The sequence below is a fragment of the Bombus pyrosoma genome, linkage group LG2, assembly GCF_014825855.1.
Source record: "Bombus pyrosoma isolate SC7728 linkage group LG2, ASM1482585v1, whole genome shotgun sequence".
Taxonomy (NCBI): Eukaryota; Metazoa; Arthropoda; class Insecta; order Hymenoptera; family Apidae; genus Bombus; species Bombus pyrosoma.
This window is the reverse complement of record NC_057771.1, coordinates 12,919,192-12,945,099: the sequence shown is the minus strand read 5'-3', so window position 1 is coordinate 12,945,099 and position 25,908 is coordinate 12,919,192. Positions and strand designations below refer to the sequence as shown.

Here is a 25,908-nt window from a genome sequence, read left to right as displayed (position 1 = left end):
TAGCGGCAAACGACGTTACGGGGTTGACGGACTCATTACGCGGCGGTTTGCATATAGAGCACGCCGGGAATCGGGGCGGATCTCTATACACAACTCGAATACGTAGTTCCGAACGAACGGACGCGCGGAGAGGCAACACGGACACTGACTGACTACTACACGAGTAATATGGATTTGAGGGGAGGCCCGGGCACAATAGTGCCACTAATGCACAATCACCCCCGCGTACCGGCAACCTCCGACCCCCTTCGGGCAAACTACCTATACAGACCATTCAATATTGGCCGGAGCTCTAGCCGCTGGCTTATCTACGGTTAATGGCGCGATATTGCGCCCGGATGAAGAACTTCGTTAAATCCCGACCTCTCCTCGCGATTTTCCTTACCTGAAGTTTCCACATTTTTCGGCATTCTTCCTACACTTTTATAGTGGACCTCTACGAATATAGTGACAACTGCTTATGGTAAGACACGGTCGATGTGATGCAGGGGATTGGAAAAGAGGTGGAAGATGTAAAATTGTCGGACAATGTACTATGCTACTAATATTATAACAGCAACATACAGAGTAGCAATACAATAGTAAATAATATATTGTATGCTACTCGATATGTTCTATATACCCTAATCCGCTGCATTTTATTCTAACTAGATATATGTTCTTTAAGATATATTGATTTTTGAACAAGAACTGCAATCGAAAGAGAATTAGCTAACTGCTACGAATAACAATCTCTCGTTTGAAATCTATCTAATTCTTCATCCTCAACTTCGACAGTCCTTCAACAACACCGAATCCCCGTATTTTCTTTCAATATCACAATCGAAATACGATTTCTTGCCGCTGTACAACCGCAAAGCGCTATTCCTCTATCTCAGGCTCTGTGTTAGGGTCTAAAGGACGTAGTTGGCAAGACAGGCAAGATTCTCCGCATAGGGAACCTGCGAATGCGACTAGCCATTTCACCACGACAGGATCGCAAACAACAACATTGAATTCGTACGACAGCCATAGAGAAACAGAACGAGAGAGAGAGAGAGAGAGAATCACATAGGCAAGGATGGCACGTGTTGGTGTTGTATCGGTCATATCGAGCAATACTTGGAACCGATATCCGCGGCAAAGAGAGTGCGCGCGCGCACCAACGGCCCCGCAGTATCAGCATGGCCCATTGCTCGCGAATCCGGCCAATTTCCTGCATCCTGATCTGATCGTCACTTTACGACGCGTGTACCGCCAGCGACCGTCCACCAACCGGCATTCTAACGCGTCCATCCACCGAGATCCCGGCAGCCTCGATGGTTTCGCCCTCTCGCTCCGACTAAATCGCATTCTACATGCTACACTACCGGCTCATATCCATCGACCGTGCGCTATGTACCGGCTGATAACGTACGTATCGTGTTCTACGGATTCGGCATAATCTGACTGATTGGCGGACAACCCCCTGCAAACAGGGGATGCTAGACAAACTCGTTTCGACGCGACTGCGGGTTTCGCTTGACGCTTGATGGCGGCCGATTTTTCGTGGATTAGAATGGGAAACAGGGAAGGTCGACGTTCGTGGTGCTTTTAAGGGAGGGTGCGAAGAGTAGGTTTGAGGATCGTTTGTCGCGTGTTTGGTTAACCCATTGAGGACCGCGTAGTGAAAAAGTGCGTGACAGTTGTGGCAATGTAATTCTATTGGTATATGTAAATATAGTAATTTGGGTATAGTAGGAACGATAGGTACAGAGGTTCGGTGCGTAAAACAAGAAGAAATGAAAGTTTCCTACGATCCAGTTCGATGTCATTTAAACTGCGTAAAATTAAATGGAAATCTAGACGAGTAAGAAATAAAGAAGGACAAATATTAAACAGATGCTTGAAATTCCTTTTTACAATTACAGTGTTAAAACACAAACGTTAAATAAATTATACATGGTGTATTAAAAATAGGGAAGCTTTGTACAAGCAAATGCTTAAAATTCTCTTTCTCGGTTACAATGTTAAAACACAAGTATTAAGTAAATTGTACATGACGTATTGAAGGCTAGTTGAATGTGCATATTAACTAATTTTTGTACAATGTAACAAGCATTTGAAACAAGTAGAATCGACATTTCATCCGTGGAAAAATCCAGCTAATGTTACCTTGAGCTACCTGCGAGATTTATACTCGTTGAAAAGTGACTAAAACGATTTACTACGCTCAATAACCTCGACTGCACGCAGGTCGATCTAAGGATGTGTATCATCGAGAGTCTCTTGAAATCCAGCGACTCGTGAAATATTGCTTCTCCTAACACGGTTAAATCGGTCAGCTCAATCATATTTTAAACCACTTCTAGAGCCGTTCCAATGGAACAGACAACTTCATGAAAACCATAGATACACGTTTCTATCGAAGAGCTGTTATCGAGGAATTCCTGAGAATTACAAGGAAGAACTGAGAGTATATAGACGTTTATTCAACAGGGAATACCGCGTAGCGACGTTCGCGTTCATACAACATTATAAACGCATCTCAGCACGACGTTGCCAATCCAAATTCCATTCGAAACCATCTACCGTGGTATTTCGCATGAAATTCGTTCTACCGTTTTCTTCCGCCCAATTTACAGAGTAGCGAAAATTCAGGAGAATTTTCGTGCGTTCAGTATAGTTTCTACGTCGAGTCGTAATGGCTCGGACGAGTCAAAGGCGAATTAAAAGCACTAACCGCCTTATATTGCGTTTCTAGTCGGATGAAAAATTAGTTTATTAACGAATTTCACTTTGACTGCCATTTACTTTGCGATTCACAGTACGAAACGACGAATTACATAGCAAAAATAGAGACGCGAGGCGAGAAGGAAGAGAAAGCGAGTGGCTAAAAATTTGAAATTATTTCATAAAACTCAGACATTTGACTCGATTTTGTTTTGTATTTTGTTCATCATTTCTTTGTTAAAGTACGCGGATACAATATTTTCCCTTGCGTTATACATTTTTCTGTATATCATTATAGAAATCTCACACCTTAATGATGCTTAATAATCCTAATTAAAATAGATCAGTCGATTTTGAATTCTATCAACTCAGAAGCTCTTTAATTAAAAATTTATCAAAGTAAAGGGAACCGTCACGCTATTCACATTATAAATAAAATGACAAATTTACGATAATTACAATCTAAATAAAATTAGAAGAGAATTCAATTATAGATACAACTGAGAAAGTGATTCCAACTATTCGATCGCTAGTACATTGCACACGTTTGACTTTCCCACCAAATCGTAAAGGAAGCAAAAAGGAGGAAGCATCGACTTGGATCGTCGCGACGACGACGCGACGTAGCGAGCTATCGTTTATGAAATACGTGTTCCGCCTGAATATTCGCAAGGCTCGCGGCGCTCGTAGCTGGGACGAGCCAGGCTATTGTATGGGAAACGGATAGAGTGGCGGCATTTGCTATTCTCGTAACGCACAGACTATGTTCCATTGTCACATTGTGCCTGCTAATACGCTAAAAGCCTATCTGTGTTGAGATCTGCACGCGGAATATTGCCGCGCCCGGGATTTGAGGCGGCGTAACGAGGTTACGTCCGAAGAGACAATCGCGAGTTAATGACTACGTAATTGAACGGCAACCCGGCGGACGGAGAGACCCAGCTAAAAGGAGATTGATCTCGCTTGAAGGACTTTCCGACGGGAGCTGGGTAATCCCTTGTCCTTAAGAACAGGGCGAAACATTTTGGGAAACAAAATTGAACCTTCTTACCTGTGGAATTTTTTATTACGTTTCGTCATTTATTATGTTTTACATGTAATATTTATTTACATTTTACAATACGTATTTTTAATATATATTCGACATTTATATGACAGAATTGTTCTTTGTACGCAATAAATGTACGCACATATGTATACACAGTGAGCACGAAAAATATATTGGCATATACAGCCATATATATGTTTCAATGAATTTGTACGTTTACTTCTCCACGCTATAATTCTACATTCTAACAATTCCTTCTATGCATCTGTTAAATAAAAGGAAAATTATATTAACGTCGAGAGGAATTATAGCAGTTTGTATATTCCTTTTAATCTTTCTTCGTAAGAGTATGTACAGTAAAATAAATAAACTATAATAATACTAAATAAATACGTAAGATCATGCATTGAAAATTATGTATCTGACGTATGCCGAAATTTTGCAGCTCACGGATCCATTCATCTTTATCTGCTTTGTTTTCAGAAGTTTCACTAACGTGTATCCTGTCTCTTGACTCAAGTCATAGAGATATCGGGAATGCAACCACGTATTCTTTGTAATACGTAGCCCATAATTTTTACACTTTCTACTTCAATTTACCACACAAAATTTAGAAACACCGTTCGATACATTCGTGAACACGTGCACACAAGTTACGTAAGAAAAAGAGAAAAGGGTCGAAAAACGAGCGTGTTTTAAAGTGCCAAGCAACATGACGTTTCTGTAAGAAACACATACAGGGAACATACACTCGACCCCGCGATTTCTTTTTACCGCTAATGGCAGCAGATTAAAATAAACGATTCGACGTCGAACGGTCGAACGAGTCGCGTCGATGTAATGACAAGTGTTTCTTGCGTGCGAGCAGCTTTTTCGTTGGGTGCAGCGTATCGTGTCCGTGGCGAACGTTGGCACGCCTTGCGGGGAAAGAAAGCGAGGCCTCCCTTAATTTCGTAGGCTCGCGTGCGTCGTCGAACCGCAACCTGCCCCAAATTCCATCGTTTCACGGGAAACGCGAGCGATCGAGGTAGAATTTTGTATTGCGTACGCGAAGAAACCATGTAAAGACGTTTGTTCGTTATGAAAACATAAAAAAAAAAAACATACAAACACACACGCAAAAAAAGAAGGTAAGAAAGAAGATAAAAGGTGGAGAAATAAGGAAACGACTGGAAAGGGAAGATCCTTTGGAGTCGTTGTTCACGGGCGGACGAGCGGCTGACGAGGGCGTGCAAATTTATTTAACGACGCCCAAAGCCACGGAAAAACGCGCCGACAGCAAGCGACGCGATTATGAAAATTTTCTTTGACAAATACTCCCTTGGCCCCAGCCTTAACCCTCGGTCGCGTTGCATTTTTTAACCGCGCTGCGTGTAATTATGTCGTTTCTGCGTAGCGAACTTCCGAAGCCATCCGACATCAAACGAAATTTTCCCCCGTTCCGTGAGAAACCTCGATGCCGCGAGATCTTCTTTCAAACGGTCGATACCCCGCGCGCAGATATTCAGATACGTTTAGTCGCGAAAATGCGTTACGTCGACACGCAATAAATATGTTGATTCTCCGAACAATTTCGTTCTTCAAACGTATGAAAACAGACTATGATAACGAATTACATTCAAACCTGGAACGACGATAATGTTTCCACCATAGTTACATTCGCCAAAAGACGATCGCATATTGTGTAACCGCGCATCTAATTAACTGTATAAGCGTACACAGGATAATTTAACAAACAAATTGATTTCTTGTCAAGGAACAATAATTTCTTCCAATATCTCATATTGTTTATGATATAATCCGATATAGCTGCACGTCGTACTAACTGATGTTGCAAGTGCAACATTGCTACACGATTCGCTCCTCTTTCTTTCTACAAAAACCATCCCATAAAATAGAATCACTGCAGAGTAGCGAAAGGATTAAACATCCAGCGTACACCAAAAACGTCTGCACGCAAACCAACCATCCAACCGACCACTTATTCCACATCATAACACGACTCACGCGCAAAGTCTCGAGCGAAGCGACATTGCCATCGAGGAAGATCGCCGTTTTTATCTGCCAGACCATGGAAACAAGCGGTCGTCTTCTTTCCGGCTAATGCGAATACTCGAAACGTTCACGAGCGATGTCGCGCGGACGACACAGGCGGAACAGGCAGAAAAAGAATCGTATAACGGCTCATCGGGGGCTTTTTAGGGGGACGTTGGAACGTCCGTGGAAGATATCAGTGCGGGTTTATCATGAACAATACGACATAGAGCGGCTCGAACTGCTCCGCAATAAATTCGTACCGACCGCCGAGATATTTCATAAGGGAGGAATCCATCAATAACCTGCGAGCGTGTGCGTCGAAGATTGTGGTGGTGACACGGGCGGAGGAAGGGCTGTCGCAGGAAGAGCCTGTAGTTCGCAGCAATAAATAATGCGATAAAACACGAGCGAGAGCCGCGGAGGGCGGTAGAATTTCGTCGAGTAGATGTTCTTGCCACCCTCAGCCGACTACCCTTCTTTGAAGTCTCGCGCGTCTCACCTAACGTAGGTATTTCCGGCTTTCGCCGCTTCCTGGATCAGTGAGGAAAAGCCACTTTGTCGAAAGCGGCCCGCCTCACTACCCAGACAAACTCGATTACGCTCGCGAGTACGCCATAAATGAATTTCACCCGTAAGACAATGCTTCCCAGTTTATGCAATTTACGGCGAACCCTGAACGCAGCCGCCGTGATTTCGATACATAGATGAGGATGCTGTTTTTTTTTTTTTATCAGCCGGAAGTTTTATTTCTGTGGCTGAGTGGATGAGACGAACAAGTAGATCGAACAGATACTTTGTGGTAATAACGGTGCTTGCTGTTTTAATCTTTTTATTAGGGAGAAACTGGTCGTCGATTACACGACGGGTTGTTATTTTAAGCGTGTAAAATGGGATCATAATAGTCAACTCTGATGCCATTACATTTAATTCTATTTCTCTGTTAGTACTATTAGTTTTTATTACGCTTTTATTGACTTATTATTTAAGAATATTATGTTTCTTTTTATTGTTTTACGGATATTACAGCCGACGTTATGAGAAGATATAACATCATTATGAATAAATTATGACTGATGCGATGAAAATAAACGGGTATATATATCCTATCTTGATAAAAGTAACCATTAATTTTACAAAACTAATTGCATGTTTCAATAATCTCAAGGACGACAGATCCAATATCTGTTATCTCGTAAAAAGGTGTAACATAATTTGAATAGAAATTTAACACTGCCGCGGTCCTCGAATCTTTAATAAAATATCTAGCGGTAAATCGAAACGAAAAATCACGTATATCAAGAATAATTATTTCGTTTTTTTCCTTGTTAAAAATAGAAAATTGCGATTGGTGTCAAAAGTGGCTAAGAAAGGATAAGACGAGAATCGAAGAGAGTTCAAATCGAAATCCAATCTTAAAACCGCGAAAAGTCCTAACACACCCTAGAAATTCATCATCGTCGCAAAGGATTCTACGCAAACCAAAGATGGTGCTTGATCTACCGAATCGCGTAAAAGCGAACTGTGAAAGTATTCCGATACTAGAGCTGAAGCACCGTGGAAAGGTTTCCCTTGTTTCAGAGGCAAAGTCGATGAATTATCGTTCACCTATAACGTTCTTGGCTTGGCTTTCAACCCGGGTTTCCGGCCGTCTAGGGCTCCTCCTTCTGGTGCAAGGGGTTTCAGGCTCGCGCAGTTGCTTGGAGAAAGCATATTCATAAAACCGTCGAAGCAAAACCGCTTTATATCACGAGACTACCCGCCTCGCCCGCTTCTCCCTTGGTCGAATTGGGGTTGGCGAATCGTCGAGTGCCGGTACGTCGAATTTATTAGCACTAAGCCGCGAGAAACGGCCGCTGCCAATCACGAATTACGCCCAATAACCAGAATTGTAACCATCCACCAGGCTAACCCAGCAATCCTGATGGCAAGGATCGTTACTCTCTGAGCTGCTACTCGCCGGTTAGCCAGTCGAATCGTTATCTTACTCCGTATAAACGTTAATAACATCGCGTGGCACAGGCGGACACCGCGTATTTGGCTTTGACAATACGGAGAATTATTATGCGAGCCAGGGGTCGCTTTACTCGCCTATGCAATGTCATTTGCTCGTGACACGCGTTACGACTCGCTGTTACGTTTATGCCCGGACATAAAAATGCCTGCCGCTCGAACATTCTCTCTCTCTCTCTCTCTCTCTGTCTCTCCCTCGCTCTCTCTAGGGCCGGACTTCTGTATATGTTTCAACGATCGAAACCTCTTCGAGGTTTCCCACTCTGTTTACCATTCCATTCGACGTTTCCTCGAGGGATGTTCCGGTACCATCGACTACAAAAGGAAGAAACGATGGTCGATGCTCACGTGTATACGCTCGTTTGTATCTATTCGAAGGTAATCGAAGCGAAACGAGCCAGGCGAGCAATCAACGCGCGCGATTGCCGCTCGAAACACGGGGCATAATTACGTCGGTATACGCGATACGGAGTGTCCAATTGCACCGGTGGATATTAATATTCCTAGTTCGTCCAATTATCCGAACGTCATCCAAGTAGCGAGTATTCAGCACAGGATTAACCGTCCGATTCATAAATACGTGCTGATACGAAACAATTTCAGTATTCGAGAATGAGACTGCCGTCGCAGTTAATCAGTAGACTGGATGATTACTATGTCGAAAGAAAGCAACGACCAGCTGCCACATACGTGGAAACAGTTCAGGAAAATAGAATTAATTAAATCATATCGCGGTATGTTCTTCGCGATTGCAAGGTGGATTTGATTTCGACTCGTCCAGTAGATACTGCCAACTGTGGCCAGCGAATTTTTACGATTTCTAGCTTCTTTCCGATTTAACGGCACCTTTAACGACCGGCTGTTTCTCGCAAACATGGTACAAGTCGTCGGCTGCATCCAGTTACATCTAATCATCATAACCTCCCGTTCGAGCAGTCAGCCAACGAGGTCGGATTGTAAAAGTTTAATATCTACCGGTTTACGATTCCGCGATACACACGATCGCGCGTGTCCTGCACGCGCGCTGCACCGCGAACAGGTCCCTACGTGCGTAATCGGATCCATGAGGAAGGAGAATCCGCCGATACCGCAGACTAAGATTACGCGAAGCGGTTGACTAAGCGCGGGCATCTTTTAAACGGTGAAGGAACTTTATCGCTTTTTAATTATCAGGCTCGAAAGTAGTGTGCGAGATGAATAGGAAGATTGATGTTTTTATCTCTTGAAGCACTGAAATATAATGACACGCAGGTATAGTTGTATGCTTTATGGATGTCCAGAAAGCTCAAAAACGAAGAAGGCAAGAGTTCAAATAGTCCTAGAACGGTGTACATTATCGCATCTTCTTCGTTCATTTTACGATTCCTCATAATTTGTAATATTTTACACCGTCCACGAGGCACTAGCTTTTTTGTTAGTTTTGTAGATAACGTTTACTAAAGTAAAAATGTACGAATGAAATCATTAAAGTGGAAATAAAATATAAATCTCATTTCGTGTAAAATGTCTATGGATGGTATCTATGTATGACTGGTAATATTATACTTGTGATAATAATCAGATATACATTGAATATCAATTTTCTTTCTTAAAGAGAAAGATATTTGTTGTCAAATAAATAAACCGACCTAACGAATACATCTTAGAATTTGTTACAGAAAAAGGCTCGATAAAAGAATGATGTACCATAAAAAAGGCAATAATTCGAAAACTCATTCCACGTATAGACTGAAACTGGACATACAGTAAAATCGGGAACAAGGGAGAAAGACTAGAAAGAGAGGAAATAACAGAGAGAAAGAGGAAGAGAGAAACAGGTCGATAGTTCGATGGAAAGGGGTGAAAAGGGGAGGAGGAACAGAGAGATAAACATAGACAGAGTTCGGTTAGTTTGGATTTAGTTTCGAGTTTACGTTCCTGGCTTCCTAAGTTAACCGAGCACGTAAACGCAACCGTTCCGGCCACCGACTGGTTATATTCTATTACACGATAAATATTGTAGCCAGATATATACGCGGGGGTCGGCACCCGCGTATCATCCCTTCCATTACGCCACCCCTAGCCGAACTCGGTATTATACGGCGAATTTAATTACGATACGCGCCGATCGAGCAGCGGTGCATTTTCCATTCCTCTTTCGCTCGTCCCACGTTTAAAAGCGGCCGCGCTCTCACCCCCTTTTTTCTTTTTTTTTTTTTTTTCGTTTTTAACTTTTCACATGGTTGCACGATGTCAGGATTAATTTAATTCTTAATTAAAACCTTTCAATCACCGACCGATAGATATAAATAACGCGGCGTTTCGCGAATAACGACGAGACGCTAATGAAAGGCCAATCGATATCCATCGAAATAAAAAGCAAAGATAGAAAAAAAGAAACAGAAGGAAAGAATACACGCGATAGAGGTAGGGGAAAGAGATATTCTTCGAGAACGCGAGTACGAAAATGGAGTGGCTTCCATGGCGAACACGTCAATGGCGACGCGTAATTGCACCTTTGTGTCGTCGCGGCGAACGTTTTTTGCCGATCTGACGTTATTCGAAAGGTCCTCCAGCCTGCGAGACCACTTGACCCCCACTCGAGAAGGAGCAAGACGAACGAGGGCTCTTACAAGGACCACCGCGCCTCTATCTGCTTTCATCAAAGACGATCCGGCTCTCCTCTTTTTCCTCTCGTTTCTGCGCCTTCGTCCGCTTTCCTTCGACTCCAAGGATCGAGACTCCGGGGCTTGGAGTTTGTATCGGCTGCGTCGTGTTTCCAGGCAACTGTTCGCCTCCATTTCGAGCACGTAATAAAGAGGATAAACAGAAAAAGACGTGACCCCATGAAGACAAGCGCAGAAGAAAAGGTGTAAGATTGCCCGCTCTCATCGTCGATGCCTCACTTCCATTTCGTTCCGTACGTTCTATCACATAACTAGAGGCAGTTCGATTATTTGTCCGGTGTCGTGTTCTCGATTGAGCCACCCTCAGCCTTGTTTGACCCAATTTCCCCTCAATTTACCGGTAAATAAACGAGCAGGCAAACATTAAGTGAATCAAGACATTTATTTGGTCACGAAAAAGAATTCCATGTCATCAGTCGCTGCGGGTGGTACACGTCTACTCGTCCATTTGATTTCCTCCTTTTATCCCTTTTTTTTTTTATACTTTCCTGCTTTATCTCGTCACGATACATGCCACTTTCGTAGGAAAAATCGAGCTTTCTGATACACTCTATCTAAATTGGTGTAATTTACGAGTCGTGGATAATCCACCTACGTTTCGCCAATCGGCATTTATTTCCACGCAACCGTCGCATGCCAATCGCATGTCAGGAAAAGAACGGAAGAAATAGAACGCCCCATTATGAGAATATATTAAGCTGCGGTAGTTTGATAAGAAGAAGACCATTTCCTATTCCCATTAAGCAGTGGCTCATGAAACTATCCCAACACTTATGACTCTTTATGAATATGTTATGCGTGTTACACAAAACATGTAGAAATCCCATTAGTTCTGTAACGAGGCTCGATTATCGTGGTTACGGTATTTACCCATAGAAAGGTAGTCGCTTCGCTACAATGGAAGTTACCTACTAAGTACAAATCGATATCGATTAGGTGGATTTTGAAATTTATCTTCAACAGAAATGAAACGATATTTAAAGAACAAAGCTCCCGACGAAGAAATTACCACATTCGAAAGAATGACAGATTTCTGTGGTGAGTGGATTTCCTTGTTGATGAAAATGAATTTCCATCAGAAGCATTGCTACGAATTCCCAACCAACGTCTCGTTCCGATAATCGTCTCTCGTTGAAGAAACTACCAAAGTCAAGAGTCACATTCGCGTGATCGAGAAACGATACGAGCCATTTTGCACAAGTTTGCATTCGAATGCTCATCCATCTGCGCGTGTGCCATTACCGCGACGAGTGGAAAAAAGGAACGAACAATGAACCAAAGAACGAAGAACGAAGAGGGACGTAGCGGGCAGAGAGAAAAATCGGAGCAGACGATTTGCGCCCACGGCGCGCTGAATCGTCGTCATTAGACTTCGCCTCGATTTGCATCGAGAGGAAACGACGGAGCGGAGTTTCCGTGGACGTCAGGATTTAACATATTCCGCGCGTAAAAACCGTGCGCCTGTCCGAGCCGCTCGTAAAACGGCAACCGCGCGCCCGATACCGGAAAATCATTGATTATAGACAGAGAAACTTTCCCTTGGGGCGGAATCGCGAGTCGAAGAACGGAGCGTTTCCGTGGCGTTTGTACGCGAAGTCGTACAACTGCCTGGTTATTGTTGGAAATAGTTCCACGGATAGTTTACCCGTTCACGGTGTCTCGGCAGACAGCTTTCGATTGAACGTCTGTCGCTTTGATCTTCTACCAGTTTCCATTCGTTTCGTTTCGAAGGTCTTCGAGACCGTGTTTCCCCTACCTCGTCTTTCTCCCCCATCTTTCGCCATCTTTCGCAGACTGTTTGCTAAACAAGATGCGACCGAAAGTCGAGTAAATATCGCGTTACCAATTTCGAGGATCTTCCTTCATCACTTTTAACTTCTTTTTCGGTGAGGATTTCTCTTTCTTTTTTTATTTATTTATTTATTTACTTATCTTTCTTCTCTCTTTTTTTTTTTGATGGTGATACTAAGTATATTTGTCCGAATATTTTATGGTGCGTATTTTAGGAACGTGATTCAGTTTAGATTTTAGATGAAAAAGTAGTACAAGGTTTTGTATGATGTACATTCCTGATGATACTATATGAAGATTAAGGAAAATGATATAATGAGTCGCATGTTTCGTGTCTTATAAAGTAAAGATGTCAAAATTTGATATGGTGTTGATCGATTTTGTGTTTGTAATTTCCCTTCCTGCATTTGATTTGGTATATCTTTGTTGAACGTATCAGGAATGTAATACAAGAACGCCATAACATTATGCTAATGAAACATGACTATTACGACTCCATTGGTCAGTCGTTGTATTATATATTCGTTTGTATGTATTCGAGGAATATGATTGTTTAGATTTCAGATGCAAAAATGGTACAAGGTAACAAGGCAGTTTTGCATAATACATATTGTAAAAGTGATAGGTATTAGCAAGTAATCATCTTACATTTCATGCATAAATAATTCTGCATACGGTAGTACAGGCACCTATAAAAAGTAGCGTATGAATCACGTATTATCATAATTACGTTTCATAATTACGTTACGAGTAATTCATCGTACGTTTATTCATCAAGCTCTATTACAAACGATCATCTATGATTATTAACAATATACATTTTTATATTATTTAATGTTACACCTATCAACGATTCTTTAAAACCTACTACCAAACTTTGGCTGATTTACTAAATTCTAGAATTGTCTGAATTTATTAAAAATATACAGACATATAGAAGTATTGATACTAATTTTTATTCGAACAGAAACACAATTATATTAGGTTGTCCGAAAAGTGTCTTTCTTTCGCAAACGTGTTTTTTACAACAGTGCACCCTCATACAAACGTGAAACCAAGTCTGTGAAATGTCGCGGTGTTTATCTCAACAGAACAAAATGGATCATACGCAATTCGACAAAATAATATAGAACAAAAAACATTGTGCGTCTATTATTTCCTCATAAAACGAAAGAAACTTCGAACAACCTGATATCTGTACGCTACTCATTTCCCATTAAATCTGATTGTAATTAAATCATCGCTTGAATTGTAATCAATCATTTTACAGATCAATAATTCTTAGTCTTAAACACCGTATCGATAACTACTTTCACGAAATAATTTTCATCTCGTATCTACAGAAACCTTTGACAGCGTTTCACCAAACTACCTACATCTCGTGTTCCAACTCTTTCGTGCACTCGCGCGACAGAAATTTCATCAGAAGCAACGTGAAACGCCGGGGGCCGTTTCACTTGAGAAACGATAACCGCGGAAGAAACGCGTGTTCCAGGTCGCGAGGTATTGACCTACTGAGACGACCCTTGCACGGTAGCTCGCGTATCATCCCTTCGTTCATTATTTACACCCTCGGAGCGAAGCAAGACTCGTATGTGAAGCAGCGACCCTCTGCCGTGAAAAGAGTGGCAGGAGGAAACGGAGGAAGGAGGGAGTGCACAGCACTTAATTCTTCTTGTATTCTCAACCCTGTTCCCGGGAGCAAGTGGGCCAGTGGGCTGCTGAAGGTACTCGAGGTCGACGTTTCTCGGTTATAACGGGCTCCGACGATTTCGATGAATAATAAAAGCCGGCCGATTCACGCGGCATTCCGTGAATCGGTGACGGAGCGCAAAAGGAAAGCTTAATGAGAACCGGACGCCGTTTGCGTCGATTTGTTTCACTGAAATACCTCGATCTCGTATCCACGATCGAGGGTTGGAAACACGGAGAAAGAGTATTCCGCGCATGCATACGAGTAATAGAATACCGTGGATTTATAGCGAATTGACCTTTCAGCTTTCACTGGTTACCTGTGGATGATGTATGTTACAGAGAAGTGGATTTTCCGTTGAAAATGAAGGGACCGTAACTTGCTGCTTCCTGCTCGCGTCGAACATATTTTTCCTACCCTTGGTTGGTTTCTTCTCGCCGGTGAGAAAGAGGGGGGAAAAAAGTAGCGAAGACGTGGGAAGAGAAAGAGAAAACGGGGGTGGAAGGTAAGCCACCCGCGGCGAAGCGATCCCGCGTGCCCCTTAGTTGGACTAATTTAAATATCAGTTCGGCAAGGGCGGCTTGTAAATCTATCAGCCGTGCAGAAATTTATGGGCGAGGCGCGTATGGATGTTTTATTTAGTAGCTCTCGGATCGCGCTCGGCTACGGGTTAGGCAGCCGTGTACAGAAGAGGTGCTTCATGAATAAAATATCACTGCTAATGCCCGGAGGCCGGGCGACGCGTTTTTCTCCCCGAAAGATGCGTCGGGCAAACACGAACGAACGAAGGAAAAGAACAGAAGAAGGTGAGGAAAGAAGAAGAAGAAGAAGAAGAAGATGACGATGACCAAGATGGAGGGAAGAGGAAGAAAGAGAAAGAAAACGATCACGACATCGTTTGGAAAAACGATCGTAAATAACTGCGGAAAAAGGTCGTCTATTTTGACTGTCGTCGTCGAGTGTGGTCAGCGATCGAATACGAGTCGATTCGATCCAATGGGGATGAATCGGGCACAGCGAACATTGCTTACGTTTCAATCGAATTAATTCGCGCTTAGTTGGCCGAGGTCGACGATAATCTGCTTAGCGGAGGATCAAATGAGCGAGCAGAATTAATTCCGCTGCTTAATGTCGCCCGTTAATCTTAGTTAACACCGTCACTTTTCACTGATCTGCTCCATGTTCCCCGGTGTAATGTCAGATTATGTTCACGATGGGATTTACCTCTCCCTGTGGATCTGCTATCTGGCTGCTAATTTCACCACCAAACGACTCAATTTTCAGGATTTAGAACTGGACACGATATTATTGACGAAAGTTATACTTCAATGAGAAGTGAAAGATTTGAAGCTACCCCTAGCTGGACGCGCTATGACTACACTAGCCAGGTAACTTTTTACTGATCCGTCTTTTCATCTCTTAAAGTAAAGGGAGATTATGTTCACGCTGAAACCTACCTTGCACCGTACATCTAATTGCATCTGATCAATAATTTCGCCATTCAAAGTTAATTTTCATAGTTGGCAAATGAACGCAATATTATTGCCGGAAATTGTATTTCCCCGACAATCGGAAGATTGAAAACACCCAATGAGATTCAAAACTGCCCCCGGTAGGCGAGCAACCACCGCTCTAAAATACACGACAAATCTGTATTTTATTATTTCTGCCTGTGGCATTTAAGAGGCCGAGACCCTCGGTATCGCGAAAAGCAGCAGCATTTTTCGGCGGGAAAGGCGAAACAGGAAACGGAGCGAGCGGATACGGCCACCATTTGCATTCGCGGTTGTAAAGAAGGCGAAAAGCGATCGGCTCTCTCCCGATAATAAAGACAGCCCGAAGGATAAAGCGACCCTTTCTCGAGCCAGGGAAACTGGTCGAGGGGGCCACGAGAGCTTATGCTTCGAATAAACCTCGAAGGGAGGCCAACCACAAGGACGAAGAAACCGAGGAGAAGGTATCGGAACGACATAAGTCCGGAATCGACCGTTCTTACCGTGCGAAGGTAACTTTTATTTCGTGGCTTCGGGAATTTTCCATCATTCCACGCATTTATCTTTACAGTCAGTCATTCCGATAGCTAGCACTTCTCCGACTAATTTCCTACTCGCGTTCGATTTTCATGGGATCCTTCTTAAATCTTCACGATCCAATGGCAGTCACGCGAGACTCGTTCACGCTTTTGTGCCTTTATTTCGTCGTACATATAATATTTATATGTTTCGTTATCACTTATCCCAAGGTAGAAGCGTGCTCAGGGTGTAAACTTGGATCATTTGAGTCGGGTTATTTCAGAAGGATGTTTGAGTTAAGCAAAGTAATTTGTCTTGTAGTTCGCCAAATTCGATCGTGAGCAAGTTTTAATCGATCTACGTTTGCAAACACACTGTTTATAACTCGTTACTAGTGGCGTGATAAACAGTATGGTGTATCTTAGTATAAAATAAGTTTCATTATTCTGTGCAAAGTTCAAGATTGAATTTTAAGACGTTGAAGACTTTATATGACTCGAATAATCTTACCTTGTTATATGCATGCTTTATGCCTGAATTTTCACTATATAGAAGCACGTTTAACAGCCGCTTTCTCGGCTTATTTCAGCGGTCAGCATTTTAGATCGTTAACTGGCCGCGTAACCGACCACCGTTCGCGATTATAGTTTATACCGTTAATTACATGATTTATCGCCGCCTCGTAAAGGAACGCGACTCCGCCTAGGCCGCTTGTTCATTAAAGTACCGACCCGCCGTGCGTTGCATGGAGTCGTAAGTGCACGACTTACGTAACAGCCAACCGAGATACGCGTTAAGTAACCCATTAAAGTTGAAATCTTCTCGCTCTCGTGACGTTTGTAATGGATATCGTCGCGCGAGACTTGTTTCTAGGATCGATCGATCGATGCGATAGTATTATTAACCCTTAGAGTGCTATGGATGCATATATGCGTCTGGCGAAAGTCATCGGTGTGGACTAAGGACGCATATATGCGTTTGTCAATTTTTCCGAGCACCTACGCAGAAGTAATACTATTACGTTTGTGTGAGATAAATATAAATGCATTTCAATGTTAATGCCGTGTTCGAAGAAACTATCTTTCCTTTTTTTTTTTTATTTAATACTTTGCATTCACAATTTGTCCAATTTAGACATTTGGTAGAATAGTCGTGCCGGCACAACACAATTGTCAAGAAGAAAATGTGTTGTTTGTGTGAAAAATAAGAGAAGGCACGACAGAAAATGCGATGTCGGATTATGTATCAATGATTGTTTTGAAATTTTTCATGCACAACTGAATTATTAACTTGTGTTATGTTTACTAAATTTAGTTTTCTAGTTTATCGTTTTCTAGTTTACTACCCAAATTCTAGTTTATTGTAAATTTCAATGTTTATAATAAATAATTAATACTAAAAAATAACGCTCTTGAATCATTTAATCTCGTGCAAAAGAATTACTATAACTTATTACGATTTGCGCTTTGAATAGTCAATCAACAGAGTTTAGTATAGCGCGATCGTCAGCGCTGGCAGCGTGCTGTCCGTACCGATGGCATAGGCTCCGAGTATTCAGCACTCTAAGGGTTAATACGATTTTCGAAGAATAGAAATTGAACAGGGAAAGAATGAAAAAAAAATGTGGAACGCTTCACGATTTTGCGTGTCATCCTTGCGCAGGGGCCATGCTAATCTTCTCTGTATCGTTCCAATTTTAGTAAATGTACTGCCGAAGCAAGTACATCCGTATTTTTTGTCAGTCTCTATATATAGGAAGTGACCAGTAAAACGGCCACTAGCGAGAAACATTTAGTCCGACTGAAGAGCTTGTGCCACCTAGCGTCGATTTTTTCTTCCAACATGTGACGTCGATCATTTTGGCGCGATATTCGAATCCGTCGTAAGAATAAAGTTTCATCGTTAAAGTATTATAAAATGTAATTTATATGTTTCTATCTATTTCCCCATAATGTTTAATAAAAAGTTTTCTCTTATGACAGCAGTAAATCATTCGATGGGTAGAAATACCGACTGACACGTGTTGCGCGTATCGAGCAAAAACAAGAGAATTGTAGAGACATTTCGTTCCTGGTGAGTGTATGGCACGTGACTTTTTATCGTGTAACCGATACTGGCATCAGTGGCTCTAATAAATTTTGAAACACTTAATTTGTTATTTTTAACTCTACATATATTCCTCTTCCTAGATTCTAGATAATCGATTTTCTAGCTGACACCAATCCTAGCAATGAAAATTACCTTCGTGAGGTATAATACGAGCATTACATCATATTATAAAATTATAAAATTATACAAAGCTCAGTAACACTTTAAACGAAATACCTAAATCTTCCGCTGTAGCCTTTTAACTTTCTCAACAGCAAAAATGTCATCGAAAGAAACATGGAACGCAGAAAAATGTACGTCAAAATAAAAATTGTATCGTGAAAAGTGGTCCTATATACAAATCAATCGGATCTGCATTTCTTCCGCCAGCTAACTTTCCAACCACGAACCGTTACCATAACCTGACAGAAAATCGAAGCTTATCCCCGAAGAAAGTCAAGTCTGTTGGATGCAGAACGCGCAGGATCTCGTATCTGCATTTTATACCAAACGAGAATCCAACTTCGTTCATCGCGAAATCTTTTATGATTTCTTTTACGTTAAGAAGTCTGGGCTGTGACTGACAGGCGAATCGAGCCGCGACGAATAAATATCGCGAAAATATGCCGGAGAAATGCAAACAATTCGAGGCAGGGAGCAGAGGGTTCGGAACCTTTGTCGGAACCACGGAAGCGTAGTTCAGACCCTAGGGTTATTATTTTCCGTTTTATTGGTCGAGCAAATACACGCCGTAATGTGGCTGTAAAAAAAAAAAAAAAGAAAAATGGAAACGGCGACGAGCTTTTTTACTCGGCTAATCGACGAAGAAAGATAAATCGGTCGTAATTTGCAAATTTCACGGGAGTCGAAACGATCGGTGAAGAAATTGCCAAGCTTTTTCATTCGGTGCTCGCGTTTGGGTAATCAGGTCAGACGGATCATTAACGCGTCCTTGTATTAAGTAGGCCCGTAAATTCGTCTCTGTACACAATGTGTCTCGGCGATCGGTCTAATTACCCGTTTCCGGGATAAACGCGAGTACGACGCGCCATCAACTCCTTCGTTTCGCGTTTTATCGTCGAAATCTGCATGTAAATCGATTCGACATCTGGGCTAGCTAGCGATGGAAACGAGCCAGCCGCGCTTTGGGTAAACGGAAGCGACGAAAACCGTCCGTCGGCGATCGTAAACGTATCAATGACCAACAGGGTTCCTCGTGGTTCTACGGTGAGATCATCGAGCGCTAGGGAAAATAATGGAGCACCGACATGTACAAACAACAAAGCTGCTCCCTAACACTCGAATTTAAGTGATTTGCGTTTACTTTGCGGTCAATAATGGTTTAGGATTGTAAACGGTAGAGGAAGAGCAAACTGCGCGGTTAAGGATCCGGTAGCTGTGTTCTGGAATTGTATCGGACGACTGAGAGCGACTTCGAAGAATTCTGGCGTAAAATTTTATGCGAAAAATGGTAAAATAGCGATTGTGAATATAAAATGCTCAAAAGGATCGGAGGATCTCGCATCGTACCAGCTGTCTGTGGGCTTCTGTGTGTACATTTTTGTTTAACGATTATATCAAACAGCTACATGGCGTAGTAAATCTAAATTACAGTCCTTTCGTGGACAAACCTTACAGATCGAACCCCACAGTTTCCCGGAACAACTTTCTCTCTATCTCCATATATATTTTCATCGCTTTGTTTCCATTCCATGTTCTATCTATCTCCTTTCCTCTCTTACATCTTTTTAACTAACCCTTTCCTCACGCATAGTATACCTACTGACTATCCTTAACTTCAACCCACACACACACACACACACACACTAGAATTATACTTAACTGGAACTATCCAAGCCTAAACCGATATTACACATCAGACTCGAACAATACACGCCACTGATATTTATCAATATTGTTTGAGAGAGTCTATGAAATCAGCAATTCATAGATCCATCAACAAAGCTAGCGAAATTCGAATTTTTCATGAATTCAGATCCGTCCATTCCCGTTCGATCGCCTCCACGATTGAACCATTCAAGCACCCATGAAATTCCCAGTGGTCAAGCTTAATGCTCGAGAAACGTCGTTCACGGGAAAAGCGAGCGGTGATCGAAAACGACGGCGCTGAAAGGCGAAACGGTTTCGTGGCAAAGAGGCGCTAAACGACGAGAACCGTATAAGAAGTGGAGTTCCATGCGCGTTACCACCTTTGGCTTACAGACTGAGTCAGCGTAAAGAATAAAACGGATTTACCATCGTGGCCGTTACCGCCAGCATTAAATAAAGAAATATAGCCGGGCGCTTTCGTCCATCGTCGTGACACCGTCTCGTTCTAAGCATTCGCGCGTTAGCACTAAACTATATTACAACCGCAAAGTTAGCGTTCGCACACGCGCGCGCATTCGCGTACACCGGCATGACGGATGTCTTTACGAGGCTGTGATTTATTTTATTATTGGCCGCCGAGGGCATTATAATCCTCGACTGAGAAATGAAGCGATTCATGGAAGACTTCCCTTCCTCTGTTTCTCTCTCGCTTCCCGTGGAACCGCGCGAAAAAAATTCGATCGAACCGCCCAGCCCGGGCTTTATAGATGGCGCCATCCTCTTTTCGTTCGTTTATCGCCGCGAATCGAAATTACGTCGATCGTAAAACGAACGCGTGTGCGCGAAACGTTTCCTTTTCGGGGGGAAAAACCGGCAGCCTCGTAACTGACAGCTCTTTTTTTCCTCCTTCCGCTCTCTCGTCTAAATCGAAATAACCATCCATTCGGCAGCCACACGTTTCCACCCGCTGCGTGTCTCTCGCACCTGCCATCGCGATTACGCTTTTACGGTGTACTCTCGCGTGTGGCAACGATCCATCGCCGACCTTGTCCCTTTAACCGTACACTTGCCCGTACGTTTTCGCCAACGAAGAAAAGGGAAACGGCCGTGTGTTTTATTCAAAACGTGGAATAGAATCGCTCCCGGTTGGTTCCGCTCGCGAACATTATCACGCCGTTTCTCGCGTTAATTTCGCTCGGCCAATCCCGATGAGTTGCGAATCCCGTCCGCAACAAGTTCTCGCGATAATCGATGCGGCGGTTGAATGGACGCGAAAAATTCCACCGCCGGATTCTCGTTATGAAAATTGGACGAGGCCTTGAAAGAAAGTCAGTCGAGCGTAATGACGAATAAGGAGAGGGACAAAGAAGTAGGTAGAAACGGTGGAAAGAGAATCGAGGAGAAACAGGAGCGGGAGAATTGAAGAGAGGAAGAACGTTTCGAATAGATGGAAAGACTGGGGTAAAGTGGAACGAGAGCAATCAGACAGTTTCGCGAAACGGTAAGGCTGGTGAAAGTCGCGAGGCCAAAAGAAGAACGTGGTCGGTCGTTGGGAAGGAGATTGGTGGCGTCATGGTGGCGTTTTGGGGTAGAATTTAAGGGTGGCGTCTACGGTAACCGGCTGAGCATTCCGGCCGCGAGAACCTTTCGGGATCCTTCGGTTCCTCGTTTTAATTTTCTTCGCGGCTTGATTTCACCCTGTCCATCCCTCCTCTTGTTGCCCCACTCCGCTGAATCTATCCACAGCATGAACCCCAGAGATCCGAAACGCGGTGACTCCTCGCCGCCCCGATCGCGTCCCTCTGTAGTCGTCGTCGTCGTCGTCGTCGTCTCTCAAGGAGTGTAAAGTCTCGGCACCCTCGGCTTAAAAAATTGATCCGATATCTCGGCGTGTTGGCCCCGCAATCCCGCGGGGACTAAAAGGGACAATACCGTGAGACGAAATAGGAGGAGGGAGGTGGGGTTGCTCTGTTCGAAGAGAAAACCAGAGGACGAGGAGGGAGGAATCGGTAAGACGACGAGCAGGGATAGTCCTACCAGTGATTATATCCGACAACCACCCCGAAAAACTTCGAGACACCTCCGTCTTTTTTCCTTTTCATCCCTCTCTACACGGTCCAACGTGGTTCTTGGCGTGGTCCTTCCATCAGCAACCGAATAAAAATGTTTTAAGCCGTCCCTCGTTCTTGGCCGTAGCACTTATATTTAGCTCGGCGAGAGACGATGTCCTTTATACCACCTCTCTCTCCCAACACCCCCAGGACTCGTGCTACTACCGGGATATTGAAACGCAAACGTCTGAAGAGTCTCGTCCGCGCGCACAATGGTCGGCTGGTTTTCCCGAAATTATCGTCTTTCGTTCTGTTGGATAAAGTTCCGAGGCACTCGAATCACCGACTCTGAATTACTCGACATTATTCGCGAGTTATTCGGGAATTATCGTCTGATTTTTCTCGCGTCTCCAATATCCTTCCAAGATTTTTCCATTATCCAAAGGTAACACTACCTTCGAACATTTATTTCCTTTCCCTTTTTCTTTCCCCTTTTTCACACAGAAAGAATTCCTGTACGAAAGAATCTACACGAAAACTAATATAACTTTAGCGAAGGAAGACCGTAGACATCACCCACGAGCCGGTCACGTTATGAATACGAACACTACACCGGCAATATTCACGGAAGTTACGATCGAACTACTTCGACTAGCGAGGAGCTGTTCCCGGAACTTAGCCGCCGGACATTATGCAATATCCCTGGAGCACCGAAGTCTTCCACCATCGACGACATCCACCGCCGTGTCGACGACATCGTCATCGTCGTCTCGTGTTAGATCCGCCTTAAGTGCATCGGGCAACACCGAAACGCGGTCTAGTTTCTAGCTGCGCGACGCGGCTCGATATCGTCCGAATTTCCGTTCCACGGAAGCTTTCCAGGATACTCTCCCCGTCTGAGAACAGCGCATTATCATCCGCGTAAGGTCTCCGCGCGTCTCCTATCCACGTTTACGCTTTAATATCACGAGAAAGAGGATCCGAAGCGTCAGACAAACAGAGAACCCTGGAAACGAAAACGAGAGGGTGGAACAGCTGCACGTTAACTCGTTAGGGACGGAAGTTACGTTAATGCAACATTTTTCACGCAATTTCTTTCTAATCCATCGCAATTTTTCAATCCTATCGAACCTACATATATAGGAATCGAAGATCGCGGTAGAAAGATGCGATTTATTTTCAAACCACAGATTGTTAAAGACAATTTTTGTAACGTAGATTTATATAGAATGTACTGAATCTTGAACTTCTTCATAGAAAAGAGAAAAATAGATAAAGGACTTAATGTGTGAAAAGTATGCGAAAATGAATTTCGTTTTCCATCGAAATCCTATAACTTTATGAAATTCGAAGAAATTTTATATCACTATGACGAACTATCTCTCTTTTTTCAAATTGCAAAAATCTTTCTGTATCTACGATTTGTGTAAAAAAACTTCCGTATAGATATCTATTATTCTAATAAATATTTATAATTTGACAAAAAACAATAACTTATTTTATTTACCATTTGTAATAATGTTGCGTTTGTTCAGCTTTTTGTTATTCGTACTGAGTACGTGTTATTTAACTGTTTGGTTCTTAATGAGTTGAAGGAACCGAAAGCGGTGTGTGCTCGTAGTACAGGGCTGTTGGGTCGGTAACCCTGGTTTCCTCGATCCTAACCTAACCCAAGGAAGTAATATCGTCGTCGTCCTGGCTGGTCGTCTAGATTGCCCCGACTCGTAAGTTACGTCGCGTAAAACTGCTTGTAAAGGCAGGGATTTTGCTGAAACAAAACTTCGTACTCGGTTCGACTATACGTATATAGATTTCCGAGGTTTGTACGTATGAACACGTACACACGGGGCAATAAACGCGAATTCGCGTTGATACACGCTCGCGCGACACGAACAGAGTACTAGGAAAGAACGGCAAAAGAACGAGAAAGTACGGTCAGATAAGCGCGATTGTGTGTCAGAGCTTCGAACTTCGACGCAAACACAGACGTGCACTGGATCGTGAAGGTATCTGAGCACTTGCCGTAGAAAACTTTTACGCCGATTAGTATGCCTTATAAAACATTTTGAAATTTCCTTGGCGCTGCAATGAGATACGATTGCCATGATTATATTCAAATCACGAAATTGCCATGATTATACGAAATCAATCTGAAAATGTAAGAAATTGCCATTGTATAAATATACACATTTAGTAAGAAATTAATAAACAGGACGAATAGCCATCTTAAGCGTATATTGTAATAAATACTAAACACGGTCCCACTGAATAATGAGATTTATTAATATAATGAGCTACCATTGCATAAATATACACATTTAGTAAGAAATTAATAAACAGGACGAATAGCCATGTTAAGCGTATATTGTAATAAATGCTAAATACGGCCCGACTGAATAATGAGATTCATTAATAATAATGAATAATTGACTGCGTAGATTAGTGATACGTTGCACGTATCCTATATACTGTTCTTTTCTATACCTTCCCATACACTTTACCCGCATATATTTTATATTTTCAGATTTGTTTGAAATTTTATCAATATAATCATGACAACCGACTCTCACAACACGGTCAATTAAAATTGCAAAATGTTTCATGTGACAGACATAATATGTGCATAACAGGTATGTACAAGTATTCGAAGAATACTTTCGTGAGTCTGTGCGCAAGTATAAAAACTATAGGAACGATTGCACACTACGTTATCTGTTGCTGTATGACAATTCGAAGAGTCACCGCGGTATAAGAACGCGCAAGAACCATGCAGCCGTACGCAAATAAACGCTGTCGCGAGAGAGAGGATTCGCGTGTGAGTTAGTTAAATATATGAACGGTCATTCGCACGAAAAACCAGCCGTTTTGTTGCGTACGAGACCGCGTGTCGGTTTGTGTGTTGTACTCCTCGATCGAATAAATATACGGATAGAGATCTAACTTTATGCAACCGCGCGAAGTCCACTTGGTGCACGAGCACGGTAGTGCTTTGGTAACTGGCCATGGCTTGGGACTTTATCTAGTCAACTATCGGGCAAGATATATGTAGTTCTACGAAATCTTGAATATCTAACTTCTCTGTTGATTTCGAGTATCAGGGTATCGTCTACCAGCCGCGAACAAAATGTAGTAATTGATCGAAAATATGTTGGAATTGATCAATCAGTGGGAATCATGTATTCGTGCAACATGATGACTCGCAATACATAGAAAAATGAGCAAAAGCTATTTACCACAATTGCAGAAAAATAATAAATTATTCTACCGCTGATCGAATTTCGAACAATAATAATCACGTGTATCCTTTCTTCATGAATATTCCATACGATCTGTTCAGAAACCATATTTAACAACTATATAAATCGAAAGATACGAAAAGGTGATGTTACAAGTACGTGCTCTTTTTGAAATTTACTTTGGAACTTGCAATTGTCTATGTTACCTTCTTGCGATAAATGAATATATAGAAGTAGACCATTTGTTTCTTGAAAACTGAATATTAATCGTTAAAAAGTAAATAGGAAGTGGAATTGTGCGATGAGAGGCGCACGTATTAAAAGAATATATCGCAAAATTTTCAAGCAAACAATATCTCTGATCTTTCACCTCGCGTATTCTGGCTGAAAAAGTCCTCGAAAAAGCTGGATACTCGTATCTCTTCGCGTTCTTCTATCTGTTCAATCGTTGAAACAGTTCGCCGCGAGCGACCAATATTTTTAGTCTCGCAGTGATTTCCGTGCCACCTATTCGCGCCGTGTAAACGAAAATTCCACGCTCTCGTCGGCGTGGTCAACTCGAACATTTAGGTCAAAAATCTCTCCCGCGTCGCGATGACGCGAGAACCTCGACATCTCGCCACGATGCCACGTCACGGTATATTCTGTGTGCCGCGGCGCAATAAAATTCAAAGTACACAAACGGCTCGCCGTTTCGCAACTTTCTTTCCACTCGCTCTATTTTAATTTCCCAGTCCCCGGGATATCGCGAGACC

The 25,908-nt window shown here is 42.6% G+C and overlaps 1 protein-coding gene and 1 non-coding gene across 2 annotated transcripts in view; one reads left to right on the top strand and one right to left on the bottom strand.

The window, feature by feature from the left end:
* LOC122575527 overlaps positions 1-25,908 on the top strand; it is a 259,427-nt gene that overhangs the window by 201,636 nt on the left and 31,883 nt on the right. The gene's annotated exons all lie outside the window — the stretch shown is intronic.
* On the bottom strand, positions 17,566-17,672 carry LOC122577881. The gene has a single exon (XR_006320434.1). It is a non-coding gene; the product is annotated as a U6 spliceosomal RNA (small nuclear RNA).